This window comes from Rhinoderma darwinii, chromosome 4 (assembly GCF_050947455.1).
Source record: "Rhinoderma darwinii isolate aRhiDar2 chromosome 4, aRhiDar2.hap1, whole genome shotgun sequence".
Lineage (NCBI taxonomy): Eukaryota > Metazoa > Chordata > Amphibia > Anura > Rhinodermatidae > Rhinoderma > Rhinoderma darwinii.
In genome coordinates, this window is record NC_134690.1 from 107,548,356 (window position 1) to 107,563,297 (window position 14,942).

General features: G+C 46.3%; 1 protein-coding gene across 1 annotated transcript in view; it reads left to right on the plus strand.

Moving 5' to 3' along the window:
- Window positions 1–276: 276 nt before the first annotated feature.
- Window positions 277–14,942, plus strand: part of PLSCR1 (phospholipid scramblase 1) — a 58,799-nt gene continuing 44,133 nt past the window's right edge. The window contains exon 1 of the mRNA XM_075861455.1: window positions 277–381. The gene's annotated coding sequence lies outside the window, so the exon portion shown is untranslated. The remainder of the gene's footprint in view (window positions 382–14,942) is intronic.

The following is a 14,942-nucleotide window of genomic DNA, read 5'->3' on the forward strand; positions in this document are numbered from 1 at the left end:
CTCTTTATAGTTACATCTATACCTATGTTGGTTATAACTGTGCGGACTAATCAGGTCCTATGAATATAAAGTAATCCTGGCAGTAAGTAAAGCCATACCCGCCCAGCATGCACCACGAAAGCCCCTCACATATAAGAGTAGCTACTAGTTTCATGTTTCAAATTCCTGGATTTACCTCCCCCTTTCCCATCCCCCGGACCGCTGGAGAATGATGTCCTTCCCCTCCCTATGTCTCCTCCACGCCGTCCTGACGATGTGTTGCTCGGTTTCCCGCCTTCTTGTGACGCCGGGTGCGGGCTCCTCCCACTTCATATTGTTATCACTACCTGTTGCGGCAGCGTCTTCTTACAGGGCGGACCACAGTGAGGACAACGTTGTGAGGTAAATATAGCAGCTGCGTCCCGGACTATTCTACATGGACTGTACAGGATTCTCCTCTTACTCCTTATTCTGTATGTATCAGGTGGAAGATCTCAGCTCCTCATACAAGATGTCTTCACTAGTCTCTGCGGGGATGTAATGCACTCTATGATGTGGAGTGTGGTGACTTCTCTATGTGTTGGTTGTGTATGTTTATATTGGCTGTGGTGATCAGGATTTATTAGGAATGATTAGACAATGGGACACTATTGCATTGTAGTTGTCCCTTGTATGACACTATTGCATTGTAGTTGTCCCTTGTATGACACTATTGTATTGTAGTTGTCCCTTGTATGATGCTGTATTGTAGTTGTCCCTTGTATGACACTATTGTATTGTAGTTGTCCCTTGTATGACGCTGTATTGCAGTTGTCCCTTGTATGACGCTGTATTGCAGTTGTCCCTTGTATGACGCTGTATTGCAGTTGTCCCTTGTATGACGCTGTATTGAAGTGGTCCCTTGTATGACGCTGTATTGCAGTTGTCCCTTGTATGACGCTGTATTGCAGTTGTCCCTTGTATGACGCTGTATTGTATTGTAGTGGTCCCTTGTATGATGCTGTATTGCAGTGGTCCCTTGTATGACGCTGTATTGCAGTGGTCCCTTGTATGACGCTGTATTGCAGTTGTCCCTTGTATGACGCTGTATTGCAGTTGTCCCTTGTATGACGCTGTATTGTATTGTAGTTGTCCCTTGTATGATGCTGTATTGTAGTTGTCCCTTGTATGACGCTGTATTGTATTGTAGTTGTCCCTTGTATGACGCTGTATTGTAGTTGTCCCTTGTATGACGCTGTATTGTAGTTGTCCCTTGTATGACGCTGTATTGTAGTTGTCCCTTGTATGACGCTGTATTGTAGTTGTCCCTTGTATGATGCTGTATTGTAGTTGTCCCTTGTATGATGCTGTATTGTAGTTGTCCCTTGTATGATGCTGTATTGTAGTTGTCCCTTGTATGATGCTGTATTGTAGTTGTCCCTTGTATGACATTATTGTATTGTAGTTGTTCCTTGTATGATGCTGTATTGTAGTTGTCCCTTGTATGACGCTGTATTGTATTGCAGTTGTCCCTTGTATGACGCTGTATTGTATTGTAGTTGTTCCTTGTATGACGCTGTATTGTAGTTGTCCCTTGTATGACGCTTGCATTGTTGTAGTTCCTTCCTTGGTTGTGATGTTTTATAAGTCAGTCAGAGTTTTCATGCTTCCTCTTATTTGACACCTGCGAAAACGTTGTTGATTTTGGAACAAGTGACTGAGCCTCATAAATGATGGTGTAACGGTTAATAAATCTCCTTCATTTTTCTTAGCACTGTACTTGAACACGGGGCGGTAGTCGTATAACAGCGTTACGTGCGGTTTTATTGTGGTGCGGATCTATGCTGCCTGTATCATTACGGTTTTGCGGTTAGTTGCTGGGATTATTGCTCTCGTACAGAACGTTACTTTGCTTCATTTTGTGTGCACATCACGCCCAGTATAAAAAGTAGCACTGGGCCGGTTCACACAGCGTTTTGACACGTTTTCAGTGCTATTTTTCACTGCGGCCAGATGTTAGTTTAAAGTCTACATACATACGTAGCTTTTTGTTTAGGTTTTCATAGCACTTTTAGGGTATGTTCACACGGCCTATTTATGGACGTAATTCGGGCGTTTTTGCCCCGAATTACGCCCGAAAATAGCGCCTCAATAGCGCTGACAAACATCTGCCCATTGAAAGCAATGGGCAGACGTTTGTCTGTTCACACGAGGCGTATATTTACGCGCCGCTGTCAAAAGACGGCGCGTAAATAGACGCCCGCGTCAAAGAAGTGACCTGTCACTTCTTTGGCCGTAATTAGAGCCGTTATTCATTGACTCCAATGAATAGCAGCGCTAATTACGCCCGTAATTGACGCGGCGTTCAAGCACCTGCACATGCCGCTACGGCTGAAATTACGGGGATGTTTTCAGGCTGAAACATCCCCGTAATTTCAGCCGTTACGGACGCCCTCGTGTGAACATACCCTTAGGATCAGCAGTGTTTTTATTAAATTGCAGCATTCTCTGGATATGGCGCTTCTTGATATTTTACTATAGAATTGAATGTAACATCTGGCTGCACTAAAAAACCGCTGATAAACATGCCACTGAAAAGGCTGCAAAACGCGGTGTGAATCCAGCCTTATAGGATTTAAAGGGTAACTAAACTTTCTAAAAACTTCTGACATGTCAGACATTTTGGTTGGTTGGGGTCTAAGCACCTAAAACGAAGCTGCAGAAGCGCTCGGGTGATCACTGAGACGCTACATTTTTGATCGGCTTTTCTCAGAAAGCCGACCAATCGGTGTACGGGCTCAGACTTTATACACAGATTGCTTGGCTTTCCGAGAAAAGTCGATCAGAAACGAAGCGTCAACACTTCTGCCGCTTCTTTTTAGTGATCTTTGGCGGTCTCGGTGCTCAGACCCCCACCGATCAAAACTTCTGACCGGTCAGAAGTTTTTTTTGAAAGTTTAGTTACCCATTAAAGAAACGGCAGGAGGAACATGAAATTACACAAAATAAAACAGCACCAAAAGTTTGTATGTAAGCCGTGATTGGAGTGTTTCTTTTATGCGCAAGGGCTTTGGTTATCCTTTAATCTCATTGTTAATCTCCCCTCATGCGTTTAAATGAAGGAAGAATTTAGGCTAAGGGGCCATGCACCAAATAGAGGCAAAAAAAAAAAAAAAGTATGCGTTTTTTGGAACCTGTTTTAACTGCACTGCAATGTGTGAATTGACCCTTAAGGCTATGTTCACACGGAGTATTTTGCAGGAGGAATATCTGCCTCAAAATTCCGTTTGGAAGTTTGAGGCAGATTTTCCTCTCCCTGCACGCCGATTTTCGCTGCGTTTTTCGCCCGCGGCCATTGAGCGCCGCGGGCATAAAACACCGCGAAACACGCTTTCTCTGCCTCCCATTGAAGTCAATGGGAGGTCGGAGGTGGAAGCACCCGAAGATAGGGCATGTCGCTTCTTTTTCCCGCGAGACAGTTTTACTGCTCACGGGAAAAAGACACTGACGCCTCCCATTGAAATCAATGGGAGGCATTTTCGGGCCGTTTTCGCCGAGTTTTGCGGTGCGGTTTCCGCGTAAAAAAAACTCTGCAAAATACTCCGTGTGAACATAGCCTTATTCCACTGAAGAAAAAAAAAGGAAAATGTCTTTTAAAGCCACACCCACATCAGGAAGTTGCCGGGAGCCAGTGATAGCAGACAAAGCTAGAACGGGGTTTAGGGGGCCCCGTTCTAGAGAGAGGTGCGGGTCCCATACGTGGGACCTGCATCTATCTGACACTTATGACATATCCTGTGGATATGTCATAAATGTCCCCCGTGGGAAAACCCCTATAATATAGAAGTCCATAGTTACTAAAATAAGTGCAGGACAAATGAAGGAGTTTAGATAAATTTCCATGTACTAACCTGCAGCATAAAACCCAGGCTCCACATCACGGGTGATCGCTGGTTGGATTAGGACAGGGCTGCATGGAAACGTTTTCTAATTCTACTGATTGATTTTAACTATTGAGCTACAGCTAAAGTCCAATTAAATACATGGAGTTGCACGCACTGCAGCTGTCAGTCAAAAGTTAATCAATCAGTAGTACTACAAAAAGTCTCAGTGAAGCCGGGTTCTTAGGAGGAGTTGCTGGATTTCATTAATCAGAATGATCCAGTTCACGAGAAGGAAGTTTGCTTAGATTAGGATTTTCCCTGAAGAAACTGGATTATTTTTTTTCTCCTAATAGAAACCAGGTTCATGTGTTCAGGATTGGAGTTTCTATATTTCATTGCATGTGTATGCCATGACCTGTTTATCTTCACCTTTCAATTCCCTATGAATTCTGCATTCAAGGTCTATAGTTAAAGAGGCTCTGTCACCAGATTTTGCAACCCCTATCTGCTAATGCAGCAGATAGGCGCTGCAATGTAGATTACAGTAACGTTTTTATTTTTAAAAAACGAGCATTTTTGGCCAAGTTATGACCATTTTTGTATTTATGCAAATGAGGCTTGCAAAAGTACAACTGGGCGTGTTGAAAAGTAAAAGTACAACTGGGCGTGTATTATGTGTGTTACATCGGGGCGTTTTTACTACTTTTACTAGCTGGGCATTGTGTATAGAAGTATCATCCACTTCTCTTCAGAACGCCCAGCTTCTGACAGTGCAGACACAGCCGTGTTCTCGAGAGATCACGCTGTGACGTCACTTCCCCAGGTACTGTAATCTACATTGCAGCGCCGATCTGCTGCAATAGCAGATAGGGGTTGCAAAATCTGGTGACAGAGCCTCTTTAAACTGCATATGTGAATTCAGCCTTTTTTAAAACCAAGCACAGAAGGGCATGCAAAAGAAGAGTATAAGGGCGGATTTACACGAACGTGCTATATGTCTGTGCAACCCGCGTGGTTTTCACGCGGGTCGCACGGACCTATGTAAGTCCATGGGGCAGTGCAGACAGTTTTGCGCAGCGCGCGTCCGCTGCGTAAAACTCACGACATGTTCTATATTTCGGCGTTTTTCGCGCATCACGGACCCCCCACGGAAGCACTTAAGTGGGACTCGCGTTATTCGCACAACACCAGTAAAAGAATGAATGGAAACAGAAAAGTACCACGTGCATTTCTGTTTACAAACATCCAAACGGAGTGTCATAATGATGGCGGCTGCGTGAAAAGCACGCAGCTGCGCACCATATGAACATGACACACGGAGCTGTCACGCACCTGCCACGCGCACAGAACACACACGTTTGTGTAAATCCGCCCTAAGGCCGGTTTCCCACGTAGCGTAAGTGCTGCGGAATTTCTGCAATGGAACTGTTTGCATAAATTCCGCAGCATTTACACTAGCAGCAAAGTGGATGATATGTAGTAAATCTCTGCTTTTTGTTTTTCCCCACTGAGGGGATGCAAAATACGCAACAGAAAGCCAAGTGTTGTGGCGTAATCGCATCGATTATGCTGCAAAAAACGCAACTCTGAAAAAAATATACTTACCCAGAACGCCCTCCTTCCTGCAGTCTGGCCTCCTGGGATGAAGTTTCATCCCACGTGACCGCTGCAGCCAATCACAGGCAACAACGTCACATGGCCTGCAACATCATCATAGGAGGCCAGAGCAAACGTCAGGAGGGAGGGGGTAAGTGAGCGCTTTTTTACGCAGCGGAAACTCAGTCTGAAAAACCGCACAACCATGTGGTGTGATTTTTTTGGACAGAAGGTGCTGCGGGTTCCAGGTCAGATATGCTGTGCAGTTTTTAGGCAGCGAATCTGACCCGTGGGAACCCGGCCTAAGTATATGGTCCCATGTAGCGGCGGCCAAGACGCTGCTCACTTGCAGTGGGCAATCACCGCACGGGTGACAGGTTTCGGGTCGCAGGCGGATGCAGCTACGAGGATCATACCCTTAGGCCGGGTTCCCACGAATCGGATACACTGCGTAAAACTACGCAGCGTATCTGATCTGAAACCCACAGTGCATTCCGCCCCAAAAAAAACACACCAGAACGTGGTGCCGTTTTCAGGCGTAATTTATGCTGCGGAAAGCAGCGGTCAGAAAAAAAAAGTATACATACTCTGCCGTTGACAGTGACGCGTCCTTCCTTTGCCATCCGATCGCTCCTCCCTAGATGATGCAGCGATCACATGGGATGAAACATCATCCCAGGAGGCCAGACTGGAGGAAGAAGCAGGGAGTTTAGTGATGATGTATAACAATTTAAAGAGGAAAGTTTGAGGCATTCATGCAAAAAATCCAGTAAAAGACAAAGGAGTCAATACCAGATGTGTAGTGTTATGCGAATAGCATCTGGTCTGCAGTATGGATAACAGAAGACCAGCAGCAAAGCAATACTGGGCCAGGATTCAGTGGAACCACAAGTCCCATAGGACACAAAAAGGCTAAACCACTTACCAGACAGCCATAGCCCAGTTCTGACTCCAGTAGTGACAGGCCACTCAGTGGCACCATCTGTCTATCCCACTTATATATCCCTCAACTCCACCTCATCCCCGTGTCCATTGGTGTACAGCAGAGGGAGGGAGGAGGGAAACTAGTGCCGACGCCCTGCAACGTCTGACATCAGACTTATATGTGGGCGGAGCTACGCACCTGACGTCGTCATGTTGCTACACAAAAAAACCAAATGCATTGCACACAGCAGTGGTACGTGTTAGGCTGGACTCACACAAGCATGTTCGGTTCGTAAAGGATGGAACGTATTTCGGCCGCAGGTCCCGGACCGAACACACTGCAGGGAGCCGGGCTCCTAGCACCATAGTTATGTACAACGCTAGGAGTCCCTGCCTCGCTGCGGGACAACTGTACTGTAATCATGTTTTCAGTACAGGACAGTAGTTCCACGGAGAGGCAGGGACTCCTAGCGTCGTACATAACTATGGTGCTAGGGGCCCGGCTCCCTGCAGTGTGTTCGGTCCGGGACTTGCGGCTGAAATACGTTCCGTCCTTTACGGACCGAACATGCTTGTTTGAACCCAGCCTCACAGGACAAAATAACTATTAGGCTGGGTTCACACGACCTATTTTCATTTTATGCCTCGTTTTACGTCTGAAAATACGGCTTCAATACGTCGGCAAACATCTGCCCATTCATTTGAATGGGTTTGCCGACGTATTGTGACGACGACCTGTCATTTTACGCGTCGCTGTCAAAAGACGACGCGTAAAATGACTTCCTGGGCAAAGAAGTGCAGGACACTTCTTGGGACGTAATTTGAGCCGTTTTTCATTAAATTCAATGAAGAACAGCACAAAATTACGCCCGTAATTGACGCCTCGCAAAACGTGAGTACGAGCAATTACGTCTGAAATGCAGGAGCTGTTTTCTCCTGAAAACAGCTCCGTAATTTCAGACGTAATGGTCGTTATCCGTTGCACATACCCTTAGGGTAAGTTCACACGGCTTACTTTCGTCCGTTTTTCGGGCCGTAAACGCCTTGAAAAACGGCTGAAAAGTTGGAAGCAGAACACCTACAAACATCTACCCGTTTATTTCAATGGGAAATACGGCGTTCTGTTCCAACGGGGCGTTTTTTACGCCTCATTTTCAAAAAACGTCGCGTAAAAAGACACCCGCAAAAAAGAAGTGCATGTCACTTCTTGAGCCGTTTTTGTAGCTGTTTTTCATTGACTCTATAGAAAAACGTCCATAAACAACGCCTTGAGAAACGCGAGTTGCTAAAAAAAACGGCTGAAAATCAGGCGCTGCTTTCCCTTGAAAAACGCTCCGTATTTTCAGACGTTTTTTGCTAAGCATGTGAAGATGGCCTAAGTGGACTGGCTAAGAAATTGCAGTGGGAAAGTGGAACAAGGAACATATAGCTAAAATAGGATAAATGAACAGCTATAGGTCAGAATGCTAGAGGAGACAGTATCTATGCACGCACATAACGGAAGTGGCACTGATGTAGGGAGCGCGGAGGTCGTCCAGGTACGCTGGCACGCCTCCATTTGCCCAAACAGCGTCACATATGGGTGCTAGAACTACTGTATATCTGAGCCTCGTAAACAGATTACTCCATGTGAAAATAGACATAGCGGATGCATAAAAATGGGAGAAGCGAGGGGGTCATTTATAAAAAGCATCCAAAATTGATCTGCTCATTCAGCCATGCCGGTGCGACCGTCCCCAGTTTAAAAATCCACTCCGTTTCCCTTTGCAGAACTTGTTTGACCCGTTTCCCCCTCTGTTTGGGGGCACAAGATCAATACCTATAAAACTTAGGCCAGTAATGTCCCCATTATGTTCAGTGTTAATATGCCTGGAGATGGGGGTGTCCCTTTTATGTTTGATATCGCCAATGTGTTCCCCAATTCTTCTACGGAACGCACAGATGGTCTTGCCTACATACTCCATTTGAACTGTACAGGTTGCTTTATAGATTACACTACGCGATCTTCAGTTGATAAAAAAAGGTCTTATTATTAAGTGAACTAGTGAACCTTTCACCACGTCATAAATTTACAAGCTATGCATCCACTGCACCTAAAGCAACCTTTAATTTTTCTATCTAACCATGTGCCTTTGGTATTGTGGGAGAAATGGCTATGAATCTATCCCTTAACTCCTTCTCCCTGCTTGCATTCTGGGCCCTAATGGCCAAGCCATTTTTTACATTTTTCCATTGTCACATTCGAAGAGCTATAACTTTTTTATTTTTGCGTCGACATATATAAGGTCTTGTTTTTTGCGGGACGACTTGTAGTTTTTATTGGTACCATTTGAGAGTAGATGCGACTTTTTGATCACTTTTTATCACATTACCTCTGGCAGCTGAGAGCACGGAGATTTGACGGCTCCCTGCTCTGTTTACTTTATTCTAATGCAGCGCCGTGGAATGGCAGCGCTGTAGAATAAAGCCCATTAATGACCGCCGTGAAAAGGCTTATCGGCGGTCATTAAGGGGTAAAAGAGGCTCTGTCACCACATCATAAGTGCCCTATCTCCTATATAAGGAGATGGGCGCTATAATGTAGGTGACCGTAATGCTTTTTATTTAGAAAAACAGTCTATTTTTACCAATTTATTAGCGAATTTTAACTTTATGCTAATGAGTTTCTTAATGCCCAAGTGGGCATGTTTTACTTTAGACCAAGTGGGCGTTGTACAGAGAGTGTATGACGCTGACCAATCAGCGTCATACACTTCTCTCCATTCATTGACACTGCACTAGCGATATAGCTATATCGTTATGTGCAGCTACATACACACACTATAACATTACTGCAGTGTCCTGATAATGAATATACATTACCTCCAACCAGGACGTGATGTGTATTCAGAATCCTGACACTTCTGAATCTTTTCTGTGAGATTACAGCAAAACAAACGTAATCTCGCGAGATTACGATGTAACCTGTCATTTAAAACGAGATCACGTTTGCCTTGCTGGAAATCTCACAGAGACGCTACAGAAGTGTCAGGATTCTGACTACACATGACGTCCAGGCTGGATGGTCATGTGTATTCATTATCAGGACACTGTAGTAATGTTATAGTGTGTGTATGTAGCTGCACATAACGATATAGCTATATTGCTAGTGCAGTGTAAATGAATGGATAGAAGTGTATGACGCTGATAGGTTAGCGTCATACACTCCTCTGTACAACGTCCACTTGGTCGAAAGTAAAAATACGGGGCATTAAGCAACTCATTAGCATAAACCAAAATCGCTCCTAACGTTGTGAAAATAGATCGTTTTTTTAAATAAAAAGCATTACTGTCACCTACATTACAGCGCCCATCTTCTAATGTGGTGACAGAGCCTCTTTAATGATTATAGAAAGTAACCTAAAAACTAAGGTCCAAACCTGGTTTAAACAATATTGAAAATCCTTTATGATCAGAACAATAGAACTAATTGGTAGATGCTTATACCCATCTTATACATGATCTGGGCTGTTACCTATAGCAACTTAAAGAGGACCTGTTGGCTCTATAGACATATCTGTTTTAGTGAATACATTAGATTGTACTGTTCCTCTGTTATTCCTACTAGAAATTTATGAATAAATTGACCACTGGGTGTTACAATTCCCCTTGTCAAAGGGGTGTGTCCCTACACAATCTTAGGCCGGATTCACACGAGCATTGCGCATCTCGGACGTGAAAAACGGCAGTTTTTTCACGTCCGAGGTGCATCCGTGCTCTGCGGGATGCGATACCACGCATCCCCCATAGTCTAGGGCAGGGGTCTCAAGCACGCGGGCCGCATGCGGCCCCTGGGGCTGTCATCTGCAGCCCGCGGGACACAGAGCCGCTAGTATCGGCTCTGCTCCGAGACTCTGGAATTCCCTGACATCGCTGTTCACATATGAACAGCGATGTCTGGGGCTTCCCCAGAGCCGGAGTCCCGAGCAGAGTGCTGGTGTCGGCTCTGCTCCGGGACTCTGTGGAATTCCCTGACATCGCTGTCCGCATATGAACAGCGATGTCCGGGGCTTCCCCAGAGCCGGAGTCCCGAGCAGAGCGCTGGTGTCAGGTCTGCTCCGGGACTCTGTGGAATTCCCTGACATCGCTGTCCACATATGAACAGCGATGTCTGGGGCTTCCCCAGAGCCGGAGTCCCGAGCAGAGCGCTGGTGTCGGCTCTGCTCCGGGACGCTGGGGAATTCCCTGACATATCTGCCCATATATGGACAGTGTGTCAGGGTCTTGCCCAGAGCGGAGCAGAGCGCTGGTGTCGGCTCTGCTCCTGGACTCTGTGGAATTCCCTGACATCGCTGTCCACATATGAACAGCGATGTCTGGGGCTTCCCCAGAGCCGGAGTCCCGAGCAGAGCGCTGGTGTCTGCTCTGCTCCGGGACTCTGTGGAATTCCCTGACATCGCTGTCCATATATGGACAGTGTGTCAGGGTCTTGCCCAGAGTAGGAGTCCCAGTGATGTCAGGAGCACAGCTGGAGTCCCAGGAAGAGCCTACTAGCGCTCTGCCTGGGACTCCAGCTCTGGGCAAGCCCCTGACATCACTTTGGCAGCCTCTAGAGAGGGCACTGGGGCAGCCTCTACAGAGGGCACTGGGGCAGCCTCTACAGAGGGCACTGGGGCAGCCTCTACAGAGGGCACTGGGGCAGCCTGTACAGAGGGCACTGGGGCAGCCTGTACAGAGGGCACTGGGGCAGCCTGTACAGAGGGCACTGGGGCAGCCTGTACAGAGGGCACTGGGGCAGCCTGTACAGAGGGCACTGGGGCAGCCTGTACAGAGGGCACCGGGGCAGCCTGTACAGAGGGCACTGGGGCAGCCTGTACAGAGGGCACTGTGGCAGCCTCTACAGAGGGCACTGTGGCAGCCTCTACAGAGGGCACTGTGGCAGCCTCTACAGAGGGCACTGTGGCAGCCTCTACAGAGGGCACTGTGGCAGCCTCTACAGAGGGCACTGTGGCAGCCTCTACAGAGGGCACTGTGGCAGCCTCTACAGAGGGCACTGTGGCAGCCTCTACAGAGGGCATTGTGGCGTTATCTACAAGTGGGTGTGTGACAGTATCTGAAGAGGACACTGGCATTATCTAGGGGTGTGTTGCATTATCTACAGAGGGCACTGTGGCCTTATCTACAGAGGGCACTGTGGCCTTATCTACAGAGGGCACTGTGGCCTTATCTACAGAGGGCACTGTGGCCTTATCTACAGAGGGCACTGTGGACTTATCTAGGGGTATGTTGCAGCATCCACAGAGGGCACTGCGGCAGCATCCACAGAGGGCACTGCGGCAGCATCCACAGAGGGCACTGCGGCAGCATCCACAGAGGGCACTGCGGCACTATCTAAAAAGGGGCTGCCCAATCTTGACATGTGTGCTAACTGAGCCGCCGGACTGCATTTAGCGACACTTAAACTGGAAAGCTGGATTGTTGAAATAAGCACGTGGAGAAATATCTCAAATTTTAAACCTAGCGCTATTATTATAGTAATGTAGTATTATTATTCTAGTAATATAGTGTTATAGTAGTTCAAATAACTAATTGATTAACAATAATTTTGTATTGTATCAAATTTGAAAGTAATGCGGCCCGTCAACTTCCCATTTTTTCTATATGCGGCCCACTTACCCGGCCGAGTTTGAGACCCCTGGTCTAGAGTCTATGGAGGGATGCGTGAAGTGTGAAAAAATAGGACATGTCCTATTTTCTCACTGATCCTTCACACGGTCCATTGAAACAACGGCCGTGTGAACAGCCAAATTAAATTACATAGGTCCATGTGACGGCCGTTGTTTTAACGCCCGTCACACGAACATATAACATGTTTGTGTGAATAAGGCCTTAGGCCCGATTCCCACTTAATGTAAACGCTGCAGAATTTCCGCAACGGAATTCGGTGCAGAAATTCCATAGCATTTACACTAGCCTCAAAGTGTATGAGATTAAGAAAATCTCAGGCCCAAACTGTGGAAAAAAAACGCAGCGTAAACGTTAATAAACTAATCTCCGGTGCGGAATTTAAATCCGCAGCATGTCAATTTATTCTGCGTTTTCTGTTGCGGGTTTTCCCCATTGAATTCAATGGGGATGCAAAACCTGCAACAGAAAACCAAGTGTTGCGACTCTTGTGGCGGAATTGCAGCGATTACGCCGCAAAAATTGCAACTCTGGAAAAAAATAAGAACCTACTTACCCAGATCTTCCTGCAGTTCAGCCTCCTGGGATGACATTTCAACCCATGTGACCGCTGCAGCCAATCATAGGCTGCAGCGTCACTTGGCCTCCAACGTCCTCGTAGGAGGCCGGAATACGCGCAGAGAAGGGGGTAAGTATGGACATGTTTTGTTTCTTTTCCCCCAGCACTGCATTCCGCAATGGAAATTCTTTTACAAAAACCACACCACATTTTCGGACAAAAGGTTCCAGGTCAGATAGCTGCAGAGTTTTTACGCAGCGTATCCGACCCGTGGGAACTCGGCCTTAGGGCTTATTCACACAGAAAAGAGCACACCAAAAAAAGTTTTTACAAATAGCATGCGTTTTTTTCAATGCGGTTTTCAGCCTCACAGTCAAAAAAACACAGCACAACCGCACCGTGTGAAGACACCCATAGAGTAAGTCCACACGTAGCGTAAATACTGTGGATTTTCCGCAACAGATTTCATTGTGAAAAAGCCACAGCATAAGGGCTTATTCACACGAACGTATAATACGTCCGTGCTACGCGCGTGATTTTCACGCGCGTCGCATGGACCTATGTTACTGAATGGGGCCGTTCAGACTGTCAGTGAATTTCACGCAGCGTATGTCCGCTGCGTGAAACTCACGACATGTCCTATATTTGGTCTTGTTTCGCGCAGCACGCACCCATTGAAGACAATGGGTGCGTGCAAATCGCGCTCGGCACACGGAAGCACTTCCAGGTGCCGCGCGTGATTCGCGCAACAGCAGTAAAAACTATGAATGAAAACAGAAAAGCACCACGTGTTTTTCTGTTTACAAACATAAAAACAGAGTGTCATAACGATGCCGGCTGCGCGAAAATCACGCAGCCACGCATCATATGCTGCTGACACACGGAGCTTTTATGGACCTTTTGCGCGCGCAAAACGCACACGCTCGTGTGAATCCGGCCTAATACAGTAGCAGCAGAGTGAATTTCAACAAATCTCATCCACACGTTGCGTAATAAACCCGCCGAAAAAGCGTTCATAAATTGACCTGTGGTGCGTTTTTTTGATCCACACGATGTATATTTATGTTGCGGAATCACAGTTTTGTTTTTGGCGTTTTTTTTCCCCATTAAATTCAATGGGTAGGTAAAACCCGCAACAAATAGCAGATGTTGCGATTTTTTTTGCGGTGGAAAAGCTGCGATTCCGCCACAAAAATCATAAATATACTTACCCAGACCTCTCTGCTTCTGCGTCCTGCCCTGCCTCCAGGGATGACGTTTCATCCCATGTGACTGCTGCAGCCAATCACAGGCTGCAGCAGTCACATGGGATGAAACGTCATCCCAGGAGGCCGGACTGCAGGCTGTCAGTGGGATGCATCGCCATGGCTACGGGTAAGTATATAGGCTTTTATCTTTTTACCTGCTGCTTCTTTTTTTTTTTACCAGTCGGAAATTACGTTTAGATTTTCCACACACATTTTGCTGTGGCAAATCTGCAGCGTAATACAGTACCAGCAAAGTAATCTCATCTACACATTGCAGAATTTTTCCACAGCATGTCAATTTATTTAGCGTTTCCTATATGACAAGTTTAAAAATAAAAACTCCCCAAAATCTGCAGCATAAAACCGCACCTGTTTATGCATCGAAATGTAAAAACCGCATTAAAAAAAAAAAGGCACTATTTTTTCCTGCCGAATTACCTGTTTACCTGCTCTTTTGATTCCGCTTTTCTGCACCAAATTCTGCAACGTGTGCATGTAGCCTAAGGGCTTGTCCACACGCTGCGGAATTTCCGCTTTTTTTCCGACCGTAATTTCGGATGTAATTTCAGAATATAGTAGCAGCATAGTGGATGAGATTTAACAAATCTCATCCACATGCTGTGCAAAAATTCCGAGCAGAAATGGATCTGTGGTGCGTATTTTTCGAACCGCAGCATGTCAATCCGGCTGCGGAAAGTGGACTGAATTGCTGCGTTTTTCAGAAGACACGTCACCATCTCCAATTTATGCACCATTTTCTCCCATAAAAACCGCATGAAATGGTGCGTTTTGCCACAGCGGAATGTCTGCGTTTTTCAACGAAATTGCTGCAAAAATTTTCTGCAGCAATTCCATTGTGTGTGGACAAGACCTAATTGTGTGGACAATTCCTGCACACGTTGCGTATAACGTGCGGATTTGCCGCGTGTATTTTCATACTGTAAATCCGCAGCGTAATACAGTACCAGCAAAGAAAATGAGGTTTCAAGAAATCTCATGTACACGGTGTAGACTTCTTTTGCGCGTAAATTGACCTGCGGTGCGGATTTTATCCTGCGTTTTCGCTTGCGAATTGCATCTGACTAATTTTAACCTTTTTAATTTTAACTG